Below are 21,762 nucleotides of genomic sequence, written 5' to 3'. Positions count from 1 at the left end.
GGCAAGCCCACCAGGGGCGACGCTCTGCCCACCAGGGGCGATGCTCTGCCCCTCCGGGGCGTCGCTCTGCCGCGACCAGAGCCACTCTAGCGCCTGGGGCAGAGGCCAAGGAGCCATCCCCAGCGCCCGGGCCATCTTTGCTCCAATGGAGCTTTGGCTGTGGGAGGGGAAGAGACAGAGAGGAAGGAAGGAGGGGGGGTGGAGAAGCAAATGGGCGCTTCTCCTATGTGCCCTGGCCGGGAATCGAACCCGGGTCCCCCGCACGCCAGGCCGACGCTCTACCACTGAGCCAACCGGCCAGAGTCACTCTATGTCTTTTGATTGGACCATTTAAGCCATTTACATTAAAGTGATTATTGATAGGTATATATTTATTTCCATTTTATTTATAAAACTATGGTCCTCTGTTTTTTCTCCTTCTTCTTCCCCTTCTCCTTCTTTTTCTCAGGCCCTTTAACATTTCTTGTAATATTGGTTTGGTGGTAACAAACTCATTTAGCTCTTTCTTCTCTGGGAAGCTGTTTATTTCTCCTTTAATTTTAATTGATACTTTTTCTGAGTACAGTAGTCTTGGTTATAGGTCCTTGCTTTTTATCATTATTTCATGCCTGTCCCTTCTGACCTGAAATGTTTCTGTTGAGAAATCAGCTGACAGTCTTATGGGAGCTCCCTTGTAGGCAACTAATTGTCTTTCTCTTACTACCTTTAAGATTCTCTCTCTGTCTTTAACCTTTTCCATTTTTATTATGATGTATCTTGGTGTGGGTCTTTTGGGGTTCATTTTGTTTGGGACTCTCAGTTTCCTGGACTTTTGTCTTTTTCCTTCACCAGGTTAGGAAAGTTTTTGGTTATTATTTCTTCACATAGGTTCTTGATCCCTTGCTCTCTCTCTTTTCCTTCTGTGGTAACCCTATGATGCAGATGTCATTATTCTTCATGTTGTCCCAAAGGTCCCTTAAGCTATCCTTATTTTTCTTTTTAATTCTCTTTTCTCTTTAGCTGTTCTGATTGGGTATGTTTTTTTTTTCTAGCTTGTCTTCCAAATCTCTGATTTGATTCTCTGTTTCATCCATCCTACAGTTTATTCTTTCCAGTGTATTCCTCATTTCAGATACTGTATTCTTCATTTCTTACTGGTTCTTTTTTATGGTTTCTATGTCCTTTTTCATGCTGTTGTAGTTCTTATTAAGTTCCTTATAATTATCACTAAGTTCTTTGAGCATTCTTATAACCATTTCTCTGAATTCTATGTTTGATAAGTTGTTTGCTTCCATATCATTTGGCTCTTTTTCTAGAGATTTTCCTATTCTTTCATTTAGGGTCTGTTTCTTTGTCTCCCCATTTTGACTGCTTCTTTGTGTTTGTTTCTATGTATTAGGTGTGTCTATTATGACTCCTAATCTTAGGCGGTGGCCTTATGTAGTAGTTGTCCTGTAGAACCCAGTGTTGCTATCTCCTTGATCACCTGAGTTGGGTGCTCCAAAAATTTTACTTGTGTAGGTTATGTGAGCCTTCTGTTGTAATTTATTCTTGATTGCTTTTGGCTCGTTTGGCCTAGGATCAACCCTCAGGCTGTGAGGCTTAATCTTGACCATGACTTGCAAGTTGCTGTGCAGGTGCTGACCATGTGATGCAGAATTCACCTAAGCAGGGTCTGGTGCCCGCTGACATCTCCCTTTGGATATGCCTCTTATGAAGCTTATTGGATTCTGCTCTGATGTTGTCTGAAGCTGGCCCATGGGTATGTTGGCTCTGGGACTCTGGAGGGACTCTGATGCAGGCCAATGTCAGACACTGCCTGTGACTGGCCTTGGCAACCTGTTTAGACCTATAAAGTGGTCCACAGTGTGGCTGCCTGGTGCAGTTCTTATAAGCATTCCTTATTTCCCAACTTCTCTGCTTGGCCTACCTCTTTCTTCCCCTCTTTAGTGGTCTCTGCCTTAAGGTCATCTAAAACCCGGACTAAGCTGTACCCTTACTCTAATATTTACCGTATGTCTGTGTTCCCTTTGTTCTGTGGCAACATCTTATTGAGAGGCCCTTTGAGAGGATGTAAGCAGTGATGCTCTTCTTGCTATTTGTAGTTATAGAAGCAGTTAACTTCTCTAATCTTCCAGGGCCCCCAGTTTCTGGATGCTATCTGTTCTTTTCCACTTTTGCTTACAAACTTAGAAACAGTTCTGGTCTGGGTTTCTCTCTTTCTTGTAATGCCTTGCTCAAAGCTTCAAGGGGGAGCCCCATGCACTCCCATATTGTTTCTTTTCAACACCCTCACCGAAGCTGCAAGCTTCTTAGGCCAAGAGGCCCCAAAACACGTGACTTGAAGAAAACACAAACAAAAGTTTATTTTTCTCTTGTTAACAGCCCTGAGGTAAGTGGTTCAGGTTCAAAGGGTTCTGTATGTCTCGTTTCTCCACCATCTGTAAGGGCCCTGCTTCTGCACTCTCATTGCTTAAAGACTGGTTTCTTTTTTTTAAAATTAATTTTAATGGGGTGACATTGATAAATCAGGGTACATATGTTCAGAGAAAACATCTCTAGGTTATTTTGACATTTGATTATGCTGCATTCTCATCACCCAAAGTCACCTTCTAACTGGTTTTCTTTGTGCCCTTCCCCTCCCCCAACCCCCTCCCTCTCCTCCCCCCACCCTGTAACCCCCACACTCTTGTCCATGTCTCTGAGACTCATTTTTATGTCCCACCTATGTATGGAATCATATAGTTCTTAGTTTTTTCTGATTTACTTATTTCGCTCAGTATAATGTTATCAAGGCCCATCCATGTTGTTGTAAATGATCCGATGTCATCATTTCTTAGGCTAAAGAGACTGGTTTCTTTATTTGTAGTGTGCCCAAGCCCATTGCCTCTGGTTTCTCTCCCCGTGACCATCCACTTGTGTTTACAGCACTGTCAAGTTGCTGTAAACATTTGTAAGTGCTTATTCACGATATCTATACTTATCTCCTCATTGATGGAAACTAGTTCGTGTATACTTTGAGTCATGCTTCTGGGGTCTTGCCTTGTCTTAGCGATGAATGCTGGATTGCAGGTCTGTTTGTGATCCAACTTGCAGGAAGACAAAGGAACACGGAGGAGTGCACGCTCATTGTTTTAGGGCCGACCTGGGAGTGGCGCACTTCAGTTATGCTCACCTTCGGTTGGTAAGCACTTATTCATGTGGTCACCTTAGCTATGAAATCTGGTAAATGGAGTTTGTTACTTGATAAGGAAAGGAAAACACAATTTAGGAGTCTGTGCCATAGAACATAAAGCTAAATAATGATACAAAATATAATTACAAGAGAAGTTGCAATATACAACATACAATTGTTAATGAGTTGGAAGAACAGCTGAGCTCACTGTCACACCACACACAGGATTTCTTAGGAAATGGAATCTGGGCTGGGACCTTTTATTCAGCCCGAGATTCAGAGGCTGGTTGTGTGGTCAGTTAACAAGGGGAAGTTCACGTGAAAAGAGGCTGAAACTCATTCTTGAGGGAAGTCCAGAAACCACACAGCCAGGTTTGGGACTGAGTTAGAATCCACAAGTGTGCTGAGGAAGGAGCATCTTTGAAGCCCTGGAACACTACAGTAGACAGGACCCAGGGGGGCATCAGGGAAGAGAGCCCGATCATCCATCCTGAGCCCAGGAAAAGCACCGAGAACAGGGAGCACTAAAGGTCCTGACCAGGGTGAGTGTGATGAAGCCTCTCCAATTCCAAACCTCTTTGCCAGCTTGTGAATGATGTACTATAAACCAGTGGTCCCCAACCTTTTTTGGGCCACGGACTGGTTTAATGTCAGAAAATATTTTCACGGACTGGCCTTCAGGGTGGGACAGATAAATGTATCACGTGACCAAGACAAGCGTCAAGAGTGAGTCTTAGACGGATGTAACATAGGGAATCTGGTCATTTTTTAAAAATAAAACATCGTTCAGACTTAAATATAAATAAACGGAAATAATGTAAGTTATTTATTTTTTCTCTGCGGACCGGTACCAAATGGCCCACAGACCGATACCGGTCCGTGGCCCAGGGGTTGGGGACCACTGCTCTAAACAACTAAGGAGACCAGGGACCAACACCATTTTAGTCCCTTTCATTTAAAACCTGGTGTTTAAACTTGAAACTTTATTTCTTTTTGTGGCCTCATCATCTCCAGCAGCAGAACTGAGGGAGATTGAGAGTTCTAACTTGCATACCTGCTACCCTCATGGTGACTTTTTTCTTGTCTATTTGGAAGGCAATTGGTCACTTTTTTTTTTTTAAATAATTTTATTTTTTTAATGGGGTGACATCAATAAATCAGGATACATATATTCAAAGATAACAACTCCAGGTTATCTTGTCGTTCAATTATGTTGCATACCCACCACCCAAAGTCAGATTGTCCTCTGTCACCTTCTATCTTGTTTTCTTTGTGCCCCTCCCCACCCCCTTTCCCTCTCCCATTCCCCCCTCCCCCTCGTAACCACCACACTCTTATCAATGTCTCTTAGTTTCACTAGTATGTCCCACCTACGTATGGAATAATACAGTTCCTGGTTTTTTCTGATTTACTTATTTCGCTTCGTATCATGTTATCAAGATCCCACCATTTTGCTGTAAATGTTCCGATGTCATCATTTCTTATGGCTGAGTAGTATTCCATAGTGTATTTGTGCCACATCTTCTTTATCTAGTCATCTATTGATGGGCTTTTTGGTTGTTTCCATGTCCTGGCCACTGTGAACAATGCTGCAATAAACATGGGGCTGCATGTGTCTTTATGTACCAATGTTTCTAAGTTTTTGGGATATATACCCATTAGAGGGATTGCTGGGTCATAAGGTAGTTCTATTTTCAGTTTTTTGAGGAACCACCATACTTTCTTCCATAATGGTTGTACTACTTTACATTCCCACCAACAGTGTATGAGGGTTCCTTTTTCTCCACAGCCTCTCCAACATTTGCTGTTACCTGTCTTGCTAATAACAGCTAATCGAACAGGTGTGAGGTGGTATCTCATTGCCGTTTTGATTTGCATTTCTCTAATAGCTAAAGAAGATGAGCATCTTTTCATATATCTGTTGGTCATTTGTATTTCTTCCTGGGAGAAGTGTCTATTCATATCCTCTTCCCATTTTTTTATTGGATTGTTTGTTTGTTTGTTGTTGAGTTTTATGAGTTCTTTGTATATTTTGGATGCAATTGGTCACTTAACATGAAAGAGAGAGGACATGAGAGGTGTCAGGGCTTGAGATTATTATTGAGGAGTCATCACATAGAGGTCATAGTTTATGCTCTAGTAGTTCTAGTGGAAGAAAATGTAGAGGAAAAAGAGAGGGCCGAGAACTGAGTCTGGAATAGACTTCAAGACTGATGGAAGAACAGGAGACAGACGTAAATACTGAGTATGGTGGGACAAGGTCCAGGAGAGGATAGAGTCACAGAGGCTTGGGAGAGGAGTTTCAAGAATAACTGTTACCACTTTCCACAGTGAAGCCAAAGAAAAAGAGGACTGGAAACAGGATTTGTGAATTATTCAATAATTTAGAACACATTTGTATTTTGTGCCAATTATAAGCAAGTTTCTGTGCTTTTGTTTCAAAAAAGAACAGGGAGACAGAAGGATACCAGTTCTGCTGCCAACAGATTTAGAAGTGAGGTTAAGACAAATAAATATTTAATAAGTATGTTGAATGCCATACACAGGTTCCAAGAATGTATCAGCCAATTCCTTAAGAGAATAGACTATACTTTCTTTCTACTTCCATATTACCCAAGTGTTACTCAGTATAGTGTGATCAAGTTTTTGTCTCCTCTGCTTCCAGTCAGCTAACTGAAACTCACCAACATGTAAATCGGTATTTGTTGTCCATTGACTGCATGCCCCTATGTTGGGCATCAGGTGCCCAAACATGAGTAAGAGACTCTTCTAGCCCTTAAGAAGGTGGCCCTGGCCGGTTGGCTCAGTGGTAGAGCATCGGCCTGGCGTGCAGAAGTCCCGGGTTCAATTCCTGGCCAGGGCACACAGGAGAGGTGCCCATCTGCTTCTCCACCCCTCCCCCTCTCCTTTCTCTCTGTCTCTCTCTTCCCCTCCCACAGCCAAGGCTCCATTGGAGCAAAGATGGCCCAGGCGCTGGGGATGGCTCCTTGGCCTCTGCCCCAGGCGCTAGAGTGGCTCTGGTCGCAACAGAGCGACGCCCCGGAGGGGCAGAGCATCACCCCCTGGTGGGCAGAGCGTCGCCCCCTGGTGGGCGTGCCGGGTAGATCCCGGTCGGGCGCATGCGGGAGTCTGTCTGACTGTCTCTCCCCGTTTCCAGCTTCAGAAAAATACAAAAAAAAAAAAAGAAGAAGCTAAGGAGGTAAAGGCTGACACTGAGCAGGGAATGCTTCTACAGTGCAAAATCAGGGGATTGTCCTGAGACAAGAGAGTCTGAATTTAGTAGAGAAAAACCACTTTAGGAGAATCAATGAGTGCACAATGAAAGTTCTGGTTGTATAGATTCCAGCTCTTAGATTGCTGTGATGTTTGTATTCATCGGAAGGATCAGGTGGAGGAGCAGAGGTGAAGAATGCTGCATTAAAATGAGGCTATGGATGCAACAGGGACAAGCTTACTCCTGAGCCCTCCCTCAGTGCTCTGAGCCGCCAAGCTTTTTTGTCTACTCAGGGACTATGTCTGGCTTGTGTCCTCAGGGTCTAGAGACCTATTGCATTTATAGCATCTCCACCAGGGCTGTAGATTACAGAGCTTTCGGGAGAGCGGCATTTACCCAACATCCCCCACAGCTAGCCCTGCACTGGAAATGCCACTCAGGAGCATGTGTCAGTGGTGCCCAGTGAGATGCAGCCCTTGTACTAAGTCAGTGTTGCTTTGCCTCGCATCAGGCTGCAGTGCCCATGGCTCAGGTTGTCATTACTGTCCCCCGTGCCCTCCTCACAGGCCTGGTAAGGAAAGTCCCCTACTTCCTTATCTGCAGTGTCTGTGTCAAGCCTGGTTTATCCTTAGGCACACATTAACACTAAATTAATGTCATTTATTTCCATGATGAACAAGACTAGGCCCACAAAGAGAGTTGGAACTGATCCTGAGACTGCACTGTGCCGGGATCTGCTGGAATCCGGGGCAGTCATCTTTGTTTTGTCTAATTCTGATAACTGGGTAAGCCACTCATTCATTGAATCCCTGTGTGTAGAGAAATTTACTAGGGTTCTGGTATGTGTAAGTGGACGTGGAGGGCATCAAAAGAATTGTGCTACTTGGTCAGTAGTTGCAGCCATCACGGCCATGCACATGTAGGTTCCCATTGGATTCAGGCAGACGGTAAAGAAACAGTGGGGCCAAAAAATGGTGGGCCATTCCTTTATTCAAGTCTTGCACCAGCTGATGAGCAGACACACAGGGGAAATACTTTTCATTCATTCAGAGCTCACAAACCCTGACACATTCTCCAGTTCCATAACCAGGAGAATCTTCTCCAGTTTCTCCTAGAATCAAAGGCCTCACCAGTCTCAGTAGGGCTCACCAAAGCCCCTCACCTCCGGTTCCCCATCTGCACACCTTCTCTCTCTCTGCACAAACTGGCTTCTTTCTTCAGCACTGCAATCTCTGTGCTCTCCCTGCAAAATATGGCTTCTCTCCTCTCTCTTTTCAAAACTCTGCCTCTTCTTCTCTCTCTTTTCAAAACTTCCTGGCCGGAAAACCTCTCCTCCAGCAAACATTAGCAAGACAATGGCCCTTCCCAAGCAGGAAGGTAATTTACAATTTCACAGATCACATAACTGGTGCTGCCCAACACCAATTTTTTTTTTTTTTCTGAAGTAAAACGCGGGGTTGGTGGTGGGGGTGGGGAGGCAGACGGACAGACTCCCACATGTGCCTGACCGGGATCCACCGGCATGCTCACTAGGGGGCGATGCTCAGCCTCTCTGGGGTGTTGCTCTGTTGCAATCGGAGCCATTCTAGTGCCTGTGGCGGATGCCATAGAGCCACCCTCAGTGCCTGGGCCAACTTTGCTCCAGTGGAGCCTTGGCTGCAGGAGGGGAAGAGAGAGATAGAGAGAAAGGAGAGGGGGAAGGGTGGAAAAGCAGATGGGAGCTTCTCCTGTGTGCCCTGACTGGGAATCGAACCTGGGACTTCCACATGCCAGGCCGATGCTCTACTGCTGAGCCAACCGGCCAGGGCCCAGCACAATTTTTTAACACTAAAAGTGAGCAAACTCAAAAAATAAAAGTTTTACACACGCATTTGCACAACATGGTCTATGCCAGAAAGAGGATTTATGTTGATAATCAGAAAATGTTATATGATCTAGATCAGGGGTCCCCAAACTACGGCCCGTGGGCTGCACGCAGCCCCCTGAGGCCAATTATCTGGCCCCCGCTGCACTTCCGGAAGAGGCACCTCTTTCATTGGTGGTCAGTGAGAGGAGCACAATGACCATCTCATTAGCCAAAAGCAGGCCCATAGTTCCCATTGAAATACTGGTCAGTTTGTTGATTTAAATTTACTTGTTCTTTATTTTAAATATTGTATTTGTTCCCGTTTTGTTTTTTTACTTTAAAATAAGATATGTGCAGTGTGCATAGGGATTTGTTCATAGTTTTTTTTTTATAGTCCGGCCCTCCAACAGTCTGAGGGACAGTGAACTGGCCCCCTGTGTAAAAAGTTTGGGGACCCTGATCTAGATTTTATTAAAAGATTTAAGAAAATTCATATCATACTAAAACCTTGTGAATTACACTTTTTGCTGTATTACAATGTGCTTTAAATGACATCTGTATTACTCAGAGTTCCACAGGAAACAGATCATCCAGTCAAACTGGTGATTGGAGTGGGGATGGTAACTTGGTAACTGGTGGAGGGCAGAGTTCATGTAAACCTGCAAGAGACAGTGCAGCTGCAGCACCCCAGAGCTAGAAACAGCAAAGAGCAGTTAACACCCCTGAGACCAGAAAGACCAGGGGAGGGAGTAGGAGAGGCTGCCGAAAGGAGCCAACCCACAGCAGCCAGGCAAAGCCTGTCGTGCTGTCCCACAGACAGCATAACGGAGAAGGTTGCAGTGGAGCTGGCGGACCCCGTGATGAGATCAGGCACAGCCCTTCTGTGCCTTTCACATGCATATCGCGAGCTGGCTGTCTTTACACAGATATGCTGTTTTACTACCAGTCTGGCCCTGGGTGGGAGAGGGAGGCAGGATGATGGGGCAGGCTGTGAGCCTCCCGCGTTTGTGATGAACCTGCTTCCTGATGAGTGTAGAATTTTTGCAGGGACCCTCTGACTTGTTTGTTTAGCAATTACACCCCACTTCTTTCAAATCTCTGAAGCCTTGATTAAAACAACTGTTTTCCACTACAGCCGCATGCTTTGAAAATATGATTTCCCTTGCTGTGTAGAGTTTCCGGATTCAGTCAGGCACTGATCTGGGCTGGTGTGGTGTTCAGAAGCGTGGAGGGATCACTACAGATCACTACTGACCTGTCGCTGGTGTCAGGGGCGGGGCATTATTTTGAACAAACCAAGTAGAGTAAGAAGCTCTTGAACATTGTCAGAGCCAGAGGCAGGATGTGGGGTCATGAAGTGGAACGAGCAAGGGAATGCAACACCATGGTTACGTTAGGACAAACAGTTTGGAACTAAATTTTATTCTCAATTTTACAACATGAAGAGATCTAATTTTCTTCTCATGGCAAGTCATTTGCTGTGAGCAAACACTTTGAAATTTCTCAAAAAACATTTTTACCAAGTGACAACATTCTTTGTACAAGAAGACTATCTCTTTAAATAGTTATTTTCACCTCCTTCAAAGCTGCTGACATATGATTACACAATGGTCTAAGGCAGCGGTTCTCAACCTGTGGGTCACAACCCCGCCAGAGGTCGAACGACCAAAACACAGAGGTCGCCTAAAGCCATCGGAAATACATAGGAGACCCCTGTGTTTTGCTCGTTCGACCCCCGCCGGGGTCGTGACCCACAGGTTGAGAACCGCTGGTCTAAGAATTGTTTCCTATATATTAGAACATGTGCAGTTATATTATTTATACATCTTATTAATTTTGATTAGCATCTTTACTTTGAAGAGGGTCAAAGGACAAAATCTATCTGTCATCTTTCTACCCTAATGAGTTAGATTAAAATTGTGTAATTGGGGTGGCGAACACAATGCAATATATAGATGATATATGATAGAATTTTACACCTAAAACCTATAGAATTTTATTAACCAATGTCACCCTGATAAATTCAGTAAAAAACTAAAAATCAATTGTATAACAGAAAAAGAAAACACAGCCTGACCAGGCAGTGATGCAGTGGATAGAGCACTGGACTGGGATGCGGAGGACTCAGGAAACCCCGAGGGCACTGGCTTGAGTTGAGCGCAGGGTCGCTGGCTTGAACATGGGATCATAGACATGACTCCATGGTTGCTGGATTGAGCCTAAAGATCACTGGCTTGAAGCCCAAGGTCGCTGGCTTGAGCCCAAAATCACTGGCTTGAGCAAGGGGTCACTCGCTCTACTGGAGCCCCCCGGTCAAGGCACATATGAGAAAGCAATCAATAAACAACTAAGGAGCCGCAGCGAAGACTTGATGCTTCTCATCTCTCTCCCTTCCTGCCTGTCTGTCCCTATCTGTCCCTCTCTCTGACTCTCTCTGTCTCTGTCAAAAAAAGAAAAAAAGGGGAAAAAAGAAAAAGTAAACACAATGAAAGATTTATGTTGCATCAACCAAACTAGGAATGTGCTGATCCATATAAAATCTTGATCTCACCTCTTATTTGGTTTTTAGTTCTGTATGTTTTCACATTTGCTTTCCTGTTTAATCAAGAGGATTAAGATAGTCTTCAGTCACCAGTGACATCTAGGGAACAATAAATTTGACTATGCTTGTTTGCTAAACAAGCCCTTGGATTGAAGCTGTATGTGTACACCATGGCCTCCCATAAATCCACCCACTCAGTGGAAAGAGAAGAAGCAGTAATTGAACCAGCTGACTGACAGCAGGCGGCCCTCCCTACCTAACGGGCTCCACAACGTGCTCTGACACAGGAACCTGTTTATTCCTATAAGGTCAGGCTGCAGTTTTTGTGTCACCACCTCTGAGCTGAAGTGTACTCGAGGCACGGAAGTTTCTCATTTCTCAAGCACACCCAGTGTGTGCCTGCCTCTCTGTATAGCTGTTGTCTTTACTACCAAGTAGAGGCACTGTCTATATTGTGGAGACCTCTTTCTATGAAGAGGACAGTGTCTCTTACTCAGAACAGTTTCATGTGCTTGAGATTACCATTCACTCTTAAGAAACAAAGTAATGAATCTTCAGCAAGTTTGAATTGAGCTTTCTCAAGAGAAATGATCTAGTGTATTAAGATAAGGTAGTGGCCCTGGCTGGTTGGCTCAGTGGTAGAGCGTCGGCCTGGCGTGCAGGAGTCCCGGGTTCAAGTCCCAGCCAGGGCACACAGGAGAAGTGCCCATCTGCTTCTCCACCCCTCCCCCTCTCCTTCCTCTCTGTCTCTCTCTTCCCCTCCCGCAGCCAAGGCTCCATTGGAGCAAAGTTTGCCCGGGCGCTGAGGATGGCTCTGTGGCCTCTGCCTCAGGCGCTAGAATGACTCTGATTGCGGCAGAGCGACGCCCCAAGATGGGCAGAGCATTGCCCCCTGGTGGGCATGCCTGGTGGATCCCGGTCGGGTGCATGCGGGAGTCTGTCTGACTGCCTCCCCGTTTCCAGCTTTGGAAAAATACAAAATAAAAAAAATAATAATTAAAAATAATTTTAAAAAAAAGATAAGGTAGCAGGTACCTACACTTAACAGGCATCCCCAAAGTAAGCATAGGAGCTTTACCCAATAATAGAGGAGGCTTCCAAGTTATAATTACAAACAATGTTCTTTTTAAATTGAATTGCAAACACATTGCTACCCTCTGTGTATTTTACCACAGCAAAGAGTAAAGTAACTGCTTATGAAAGAGGGGCTTTATTTATTTGTAAATTACTGCAGTATAGTAGAGTTGATAATATCCTTTCTCCCTATCTTAAAAAAATTTTTTTAAGTGAGAGGAAGAGAGAGAGCAGACTCCTGCATGTGCCTGAACCAGATACACCTGGCAACCTCTGTCTGGGGCAGATGCTTGAATCAACCAAGCTGTCCTCAGCACCTGAGGCCGATGCTTTTATCAAATGAGCTATCCCCAGCGCCCAGGGCCAATGCTCAAACCAATCAAGCCACTAGCTATGAGAGAGAAAAAGAGAGAGAAAGGGGGATTAAGGGGTGGAGAAGCAAATGGTCACTTCTCATGTGTGCCCTAACTGGGGATTGAACTCAGGATATCTGCATGCTGGGCCAATGCTCTATCTACTGAGCCAAGAGTCCAGGGCCTTAAAGGTTTTTTAAAATTATTTATTTATAGAACAATTTTATATGAACAGAAAAACAGTGTAAAGCCAGTAGCCATGGCCACCATCACAGCCGCCTGGCCCATGCAGGTTCACATTAGATTCGGACAGACAATAATGAAACAATGGAGCCAAGAACTGGTGGGCCATTACCTTTAATCCTAGTTTGCACCCGGCAGGCAAGTAAAAACACTCACTGGGCTCCAAAACCCACTTATTCAGTGTTCACACAGCTACTGACTTATCCGAGTTTCCTAGAATCAAAAGTTTCTAGCTCACTAGCCTTATTCATCTCTGTTTCCCATCTCCTCCTCTCTGCACAAACTCTGCACAAACTGGCTTCTTCAGCACTCCGCCATCTTGACTGCTTCTCCTCTCCTCCAGGTGTTCTCTCTCTGCTCTCCTCCCTGCTCTCTGCCCTCCTCCTAGAACACAATCACTCTTCCCCCGGAACGTGATCTCTCTTCCTTTGAAAATCTTTTGGCACAGCCTGACCAGGCGGTGGCGCAGTGGATAGAGCATCGGACTGGGATGCCGAGGACCCAGGTTCGAGACCCGGAGGTCTCCAGCTTGAGCGCGGGCTCATCGGGCTTGAGCAAAAAGCTCACCAGCTTGGACCCAAGGTCGCTGGCTCAAGCAAGGGGTTACTTGGTCTGCTGAAGTTTCACCCATGGTCAAGGCACATATGAGAAAGCAATCAATGAACAACTAAGGTGTCACAACGAAAAACTGATGATTGATGCTTCTTATCTCTCTCCGTTCCTATCTGTCTGTTCCTATCTATCCCTCTCTCTGACTCTCTCTGTCCCTGTTAATATATATATATATATATATATATATATATATATATATATATATATAAAAATCTTTTGGCGTGAAAGCCCTCCCCAACACATATTAACATAATCACGCCTATTCCAAGCAAGAAGGGCAAATAATATTATCACCTGGACGACAGGCTTCCATGTGGGCAGTGCCATCTTTAACAAAGTAAACATAATATATTTTATCTACCCAACACTGAGCAATAAATAGTATAGAGTTCCCACATTATACCCCCCACTTTGCACACAATTTGCCCCTATTAGTAGCATCTTACATTAATGTATATTTGTTACAATAATGAACCAATGTAGGTACATTATTATTTACTTACATTCATACTTTATTCAGATTTCCTTAGTTTTTATCTAATGTCCCTTTCCTGTTCCAGGATCTAGGGTACACATGATATTTAGATGTTATGTCTTGTAGGTTCCTCTTAACCATGATAGTATCTTAGATTTTCCTTGTTTTTGATGACTGATGGTTTTTGAGGAGTTCTAATTAGGAATTTTGTAGATTGTCTTCCAACGGGAATTTGCCTGAGGTTTTTCTCATGATCAGGCTGGGGTTATGGGTTGTAGGGGGAGATAACAGTGGAAAATGTCATTCTTAACATATTCTGTTAAAATTATGAACTAACAACATATATAACTTACCACTGTTAATGATCTCCATCACCTTGCTGAACTTGTGTTTGTTAAGTTTCTCCACTGAAAGTGACTCTCCCCTCCTCCATCTTTTTATACTGTCCTCTTTTGGAGGAAGTCACTGTGCACATTTAAAGAGTGGCAGTGATGTTCCCCTCCTTTAGGGTGCTATAGCTACATAATTTATTTGGAGTTCTGCATGGGTGATTTGCCTCTCATTTCTCATTTATTGTTTTATTTAGTCATTTACTTATATTATTATGGACTCTTGGATGTTCATTTTACACTTTGGGTTATAATGCTTTGATTTTATTGCTCAAATTATTCTAGTTTTGGCCATTAAGTCCCCCTCTCTTTTAAAGTTATGTTTCCTTGAGGAGCAATATTGTCCGATGTCTGTACTGACAAGGAAGAGGTCTCATTGTGGGACTGTCCTAAAGACCACCCGGTGTTGTTTGCTCTGATGAAGCCACTGTTCAAGAGTGGCAGACATTCCTCTTCACACCTGTCAGCCAGCAAGCCTGGAGCCAAGTCTCTAGAGGGAAATGAAAGAGTTGTGAGACTCAAGTTAGAAAGCATACAGAAGAAGAAAGCAGTAATGCTCAGTGTAGGTAAACGGTTAGGGTGCGTGCTTGCACACATGCACAAGGATACTCCCATTTAGTTCTACATTTAACAAGTGTTTACTGAGTGCCTGCTGCGTGCTGGTCATTGTTCCAGGTACAGGCCTGTGCTGTAACAACACAATGTCCCTGACATCCTCAGCCATGGGGAGATGGACTGTCACCCCAGAGGAGATAGCGTCAAGTAGTAAGAAATGCAATGAGGGCCCTGGCCGGTTGGCTCAGCAGTGGAGCGTCGGCCTAGCGTGCGGAGGACCCAGGTTTGATTCCGGGCCAGGGCACATAGGAGAAGCGCCCATTTGCTTCTCCACCCCTCCGCCGCGCTTTCCTCTCTGTCTCTCTCTTCCCCTCCCGCAGCCAAGGCTCCATTGGAGCAAAGATGGCCCGGGCACTGGGGATGGCTCTGTGGCCTCTGCCTCAGGCACTAGAGTGGCTCTGGTCGCAACATGGCGACGCCCAGGATGGGCAGAGCATCGCCCCCTGGTGGGCAGAGCGTCGCCCCTGGTGGGCGTGCCGGGTGGATCCCGGTCGGGCGCATGCGGGAGTCTGTCTGACTGTCTCTCCCTGTTTCCAGCTTCAGAAAAAAATGAAAAAAAAAAAAAGAAATGCGATGAGGAAAAGTACAGCACTAAAGGGCAAAAGTGCAGGGGGGCGGCGAGAGACTCTTTTAGAGAGTGGCAGGGACGGGATCTCTGACGAAGTGACATTTGAGCAGGAGTGAGGTGGAGATACAAGCCCTTTGAGTTTCTCAGGAAGAAGCTTCTGGGAAGAGGGAATGGCAAGTCCAAGACCCTGAAATTAATGGCTTGAAATGAACCTCAGCGGTCATATGTGTTTAAATATCCCATGCTCTCCCGATTTTGCCATTAACATGGATTATCAAAAGGAATCCAGTGAGCAAGCATGATTGCTTTTATGCAGGAGTGGTCTCTTTCCCAGCTGTGAGCATACCTAGCCTCCAACTCCCACGTGGCTGGAAATTCCAGAAAGGAGAGGACTGGTCGATATCTGTGGACCATGGGGAAAGAAAACACGCACAGCACCGAGTGAGCTTGTTTGGGCGACACCCTGATTCTTCCTGGGAGGAAGGGAGAGTGTACTGAAAGCCAGTGGAAAGGCCAGCAGCAACTCGTCTCGTAAGATGGAGCTAGAAATAAAGCTGCCCGAGTGGTTTTCAGACGTCTTAATTTTCATAATTGTTTCCACATTCTGGGCTGGCGGGGCATTTTTTTTAGAGAATCAAGTTTGGGAGAGTCTAAATGAGAGCTTTGCTCATGAAGTTTTCATTTGGATTCTACATATAAATTCTCTAAGCCATCATTTTATGAAGTCTTAAATTAAAGTTTGAAGTTGTGGTAATAGCTCCAAAGTTTAACATCTTTTGTTTCTGGGTCAGAACTATTCAAGCCCTCTATACTTTTAGTATAAAAGAAAAGAAAAAGTAAAAAAAAAAACAACTTGGGATTTGGCAGAATTAAAGCTTAGCAATGTTAAAGTTGTCTTGGTGTGGACCATATTGTGTGGCCTATTATCATAAGATGTGAAAATATGTTTGCAGAAAAATGCCTTTTTCTGTGCTTCCTAGGGCGTTTAAAACAAACAAACACCCTGAAGACTGTTTAGAATGACCCCTACCCCCTTTTATAGTGCAATACGGTATTTGAATGTCATTTGATGGTCATTCTATTTTGGTAATTCTATAGCTATTTTAAGTATGATGTGGTCTACCTGATATTTTGTTTCCCTTTGGAGAGACAGTATAGTGTTGTAGATAAGCATGTGGGCCTGGGAGCACAGCTGCCTGAGTAGAATCCAGGGTCTTCCCTGCACTAGTTGTGTGACCTCAGAGAAGGGCGCTTCAGTGTCCTCATCTGCAAAATAGCTATCTATGATAAGAGTATCAACAGCATTGCTGGAAGGATTAAGTGAGATGACTCATGTAAAATGCTTAGTCTGGCACCGGGCACAAATTGATCACTCAAATATCAGCAATTAAAAATACAGTAGTAATAATGAAGTAGAGATAGTAATAACCCAAGAACACATAGTTAATAAATGAAGGAGTTCTCTACTTGGCATATGTAGTGGGTGATGTGTAAGTCAGCAAAGGCACTCAATTGAACCTTTTCATATTAGTAGGGGAAGAGATAGTGTAGGACAGAGATTTACTCCTTCATTCCACAAATGCTGATGCTATAGACAGGAGCATAAAAGACAGGTGCCTGCTGTGCTGGAGCAGACTGGCCTAGGGTGGGGGATGGACTATAAATGCATAAACTCAAACGAAAATATGTAACAGGTGGTAGATGCTCTGGGGAAAATACAACAGGGCTCTCTGGTATGAGAGCTGTGGGGTTACATTCCACCCCCCTTCTTTTGGCCACCATGAGCTTGTTCTTTGTATCTATGGGTTTGGTTCTGTATTGTTTTGTTTATTCATTTGTTTTGAAAGTGGTATTTTTTGTTTCCACATATAAATAAAATCATATGGTATTTGTCTTTTTCTGTCTAATTTATTTCACTTAGCACTATACACTCTTAATACATCCATATTGTTCGAAATGGTAAGATTTCATTTTTTAATTGCAGAATAATATCCCATTATAGATACATATATACCACTTCTTTATTCATTCATCTATTGATGAATATCTAGAATACTTCCATATCCATGGCTAGTACGAGCAATGTTGAGATGAACATAGTTGTTCATATATCATTTCGAATTAGTGTTTTTGTTTTCTTTGGATAAATACCCAGAAGTAGAATTGCTAGTTTGTATGGCAGCTATTTTTAATATTTTCAGAAATGTCCATACCATTTTCCATAGTAGTTGCACCAGCTTATAATCCCATCAATAGTTTATGAGGGTTCCGTTTTCTCCACATCTTCATCTGCAACTTATTTGATGATTTATCATTGATAGCCATTCAGACAGAATGGCTTAGCAATGTTAAAGTTGTCTTGGTGTGGACCATATTGTGTGGCCTATTATCATAAGATGTGAAAATATGTTTGCAGAAAAATGCCTTTTTATAGGTGTGAGGTGATATATCATTGTTGTTTTAATTTCCCTGATGATTAGTGATGTTGAACATCTTTCATAGGTCTGTTGGCCATCAGTATGTCCTCTTTGGAGAAATGTTTATTCAGGTCCTCTGCCCATTTTTTATTTGAATTGTTTAGGTTTTTTGGTGTTATGTTATATGAGTTTTTTACATGTGTATTTTAGTTATTAACCCCTTATTAGACATAGATCAGTTGCAAATATCTCCTCTCATTTTGTAGGTTGTCATTTTGTTTTGTTTATGGTTTCCTTCACTGTACAAAATCTTTATAGTTTGATGTAGTCTTATTTATTTTAATTTTTCTTCTATTGATCTTGTCCAAGGAGTCATATCTGAAAAGATATTGCTAAAAGAAATGCCAGAGTGTTTACTGCCTGTGTTTTCTTCTAGGAGTTTTATAGCTTCAGGTGTGTGGGTTACTTCAGCTTGGTCAGAGAAGTTATCTCTGTGAAGGGGATATTTAGGCTAGGATCACAGAATCATGTTTTAAGGTATGAAAGTGGTCAAGAGAGGATAAATCTGATCATTTGTTATAAGTTCACCAACATTTTTGGTAATTTCCAGCTAAGAAAATACAGTGATCTGTAGTTAATATGTGCTGGGGACTGTCAACAACCTTGGTGGCAGATGGCAAAGGAGAAAAAAATCAAAAAGACTAGTTCACAAAACTTCTGGTTATTCATTTTTGGAGCTCTGGGGTGATTGCATTAGGAAATCTTTTATATAAGTGTTGGGGGAAAAAATTGGATCCTGATTGGGTTAGTTGTCAGCATATAAATAGTTTTATCATTACATGAAGCTTTAAGTAGAAAACCAATTTATTTTCATTATCACTGAAAAACTCGAAAATGTGCTTTGATGGTAAATGTAGTAATAATGAACATAAGTAAATCCTTGAGGCTTTTCCTTTGAATATTAATTTTGATGTTTCAGACTGTAGTTGTCAGAGAAAGGTAGAATACTTAGGTAGAATGTGTGCTCCTAAGACAGACTTTTATAAAGTAGCCTTTAAAAGTTTATTTATTTATTACAGAAATTGTGGAACAGAAAATCTGGAAATAATTTTTAAAAAATGATCTACAATTTCACCATTCTTTTTTTTTAATTTTTAAAAGAATTCATTGATTTTAGACAGAGAGGAAGGGAGAGAGAGAAAGGAACAGCAATCCGTTCCTGTATGTGCCCTGACCAGGGGTTGAACCAGCAACCTCTGCACTTTGAGCTGATGCTCTAAAAAACAGAGCTATCTGGCCAGGGCCACCATTCTTAATATTACACATATCTTTTTTATCTTTTTCTTTCTTTATTTTTTCTTCTTCTTTCTTCTTTCTCAAGTGAGAGGAGGGGAGATAGGGAGACAAATTCCTACATGTGCTCTGACCAAGATCCACTTGGCAAGCCCTGCCTGGGACTGATGCTTTGCCCATATGGGGCCATGCTCGCAACCAACCTATTTATAGCACCTGAGGTAGAGGCATACCCAGTGCCTGGGCTGATGCACTTGAACCAGTTGAGCCATAGATGCAGGAGGGAAAGAGAGAGAAAGAGGGAGAGAAGAGGTAAGGGGAAGGGTGGAGAAGCAGATAGGTGCTTCTTCTGTGTGCCCTGATGGGGATCGAACCTGGGACATCCACACACGGGGCCGATGTTCTACCACTGAGCCAACTGGCCAGGGCTACACTTATTAACTTTTTTCTGTACCTTTAAAATATAGTCAAGACACCTCCCATATTTATGGGTATATATACACATGTACATATATATACATTTACATATACATACATGTATAATAATTTGTAATTAAAATAATGTCATATGCTTTTTCTCATATTACCACAACTTCACAGTAAATGTAATTTCAATGGCGGCATGATATTCTCTCCTAATTTTTTTTTTTTTTTTTACCAATTCCCTCTTTTTTTTTTTTTTTACTAATTTTATTTTTTTAATGGGGCAACATCAATAAATCAGGATACATATATTCAAAGATAACAAGTCCAGGTTATCTTGTCATTCAATTATGTTGCATACCCATCACCCAAAGTCAGATTGTCCTCTGTCATCATCTATCTAGTTTTCTTTGTGCCCCTCCCCCTCCCGCTTTCCCTCTCCCTTTCCCCCCTCCCCCCCGTAACCACCACACTCTTATCAATGTCTCTTAGTTTCACTTTTATGTCCCACCTACGTATGGAATAATGCAGTTCCTGTTTTTTTTCTGATTTACTTATTTCGCTTCGTATAATGTTATCAAGATCCCACCATTTTGCTGTAAATGATCCGATGTCATCATTTCTTATGGCTGAGTAGTATTCCATAGTGTATATGTGCCACATCTTCTTTATCCAGTCATCTACTGATGGGCTTTTTGGTTGTTTCCATGTCCTGGCCACTGTGAACAATGCTGCAATAAACATGGGGCTGCATGTGTCTTTACGTATCAATGTTTCTGAGGTTTTGGGGTATATACCCAGTAGAGGGATTGCTGGGTCATAAGGTAGTTCTATTTTCAGTGTTTTGAGGAACCACCATACTTTCTTCCATAATGGTTGTACTACTTTACATTCCCACCAACAGCGTATGAGGGTTCCTTTTTCTCCACAGCCTCTCCAACATTTGCTATTACCTGTCTTGCTAATGACAGCTAATCGAACAGGTGTGAGGTGGTATCTCATTGCAGTTTTGATTTGCATTTCTCTAATAACTAAAGAAGATGAGCATCTTTTCATATATCTGTTGGCCATTTGTATTTCTTCCTGGGAGAAGTGTCTGTTCATGTCCTCTTCTCATTTTTTTATTGGATTGTTTGTTTGTTTGTTGTTGAGTTTTATGAGTTCTTTGTATATTTTGGATATTAGGCCCTTATCTGAGCTATTGTTTGAAAATATCATTTCCCATTTAGTTGGCTTTCTGTTTATTTTGTTATCAGTTTCTCTTGCTGAGCAAAAACTTCTTAGTCTGATGTAGTCCCATTCATTAATTTTTGCCTTCACTTCTCTTGCCATTGGAGTCAAATTCATAAAATGCTCTTTAAAACCCAGGTCCATGAGTTTAGTACCTATGTCTTCTTCTATGTACTTTATTGTTTCAGGTCTTATGTTTAGATCTTTGATCCATTTTGAGTTAATTTTAGTACAGGGGGACAAACTATAGTCCAGTTTCATTCTTTTGCATGTGCCTTTCCAGTTTTCCCAGCACCATTTATTGAAGAGGCTTTCTTTTCTCCATTGTGTGTTGTTGGCCCCTTTATCAAAAATTATTTGACTATATATATGTTGTTTTATTTCTGGACTTTCTATTCTGTTCCATTGGTCTGAGTGTCTATTTTTCTGCCAATACCATGCTGTTTTGATTGTCGTGGCCCTATAATATAGTTTGAAGTCAGGTATTGTAATGCCCCCAGCTTCATTCTTTTTCTTTAGGATTGCTTTGGCTATTCGGGGTTTTTTATAGTTCCATATAAATGTGATGATTTTTTGCTCTATTTCTTTAAAAACTGTCATTGGAATTTTGATGGGAATTGCAATAAATTTGTATATTGCTTTGGGTAATATGGCCATCTTGATTCTATTTATTCTTCCTAGCCAAGAACAAGGAATATTCTTCCATCTCATTATATCTTTTTCGATTTCTCTTAACAATGGTATATAGTTTTCATTATATAAGTCCTTTACATTCTTTGTTATGTTTATTCCTAAGTATTTTATTTTTTTTGTTGCAATTGTGAAGGGGATTATTCTTTTGAGTTCGTTCTCAGTTGTTTCATTGTTGGCATATAGAAACGCTATTAACTTCTGTATGTTAATTTGGTATCCTGCGACCTTACTATATTGGCTTATTGTTTCTAGTAGTCTTTTTTGTGGATTCTTTGTGGTTTTCGATGTATAGGATCATATCATCTGCAAAAAGTGATACCTTTACTTCTTCTTTTCCGATATGGATGCCTTTTATTTCTTTGTCTTGTCTGATTGCTCTGGCTAGAACCTCTAGTACCACATTAAATAAGAGTGGAGAGAGTGGACAATCCTGTCTTGTTCCTGATTTAAGGGGGAAAGCCTTCAGTTTAGTGCCATTTAATATGATGTTAGCTGATGGTTTATCATATATGGCCTTTATCATGTTGAGATATTTTCCTTCTATACCCATTTTGTTGAGAGTCTTAAACATAAAATTGTGTTGTATTTTATCGAAAGCCTTTTCTGCGACTATTGATAAGA

At 42.4% G+C, this 21,762-nt stretch overlaps 1 protein-coding gene across 2 annotated transcripts in view; it reads left to right on the top strand.

The window, feature by feature from the left end:
• The window catches only part of LPAR3 (lysophosphatidic acid receptor 3), a 101,504-nt gene that overhangs the window by 15,386 nt on the left and 64,356 nt on the right, over window positions 1–21,762 (top strand). Inside the window, exon 1 of one of the 2 annotated variants that reach the window (XM_066376684.1) lies at window positions 3,057–3,163. The exons of the other annotated variant lie outside the window; for it this stretch is intronic. The gene's annotated coding sequence lies outside the window, so the exon portion shown is untranslated. Of the gene's footprint in view, window positions 1–3,056; window positions 3,164–21,762 lie in introns of those variants that run through there. 2 annotated transcript variants of the gene reach the window in all.

Source organism: Saccopteryx leptura, chromosome 3, assembly GCF_036850995.1.
Source record: "Saccopteryx leptura isolate mSacLep1 chromosome 3, mSacLep1_pri_phased_curated, whole genome shotgun sequence".
In the NCBI taxonomy this organism is placed as follows: Eukaryota; Metazoa; Chordata; class Mammalia; order Chiroptera; family Emballonuridae; genus Saccopteryx; species Saccopteryx leptura.
Note: the sequence above shows the minus strand (reverse complement) of the source record. Positions and strands in the feature narration are given on the sequence as shown.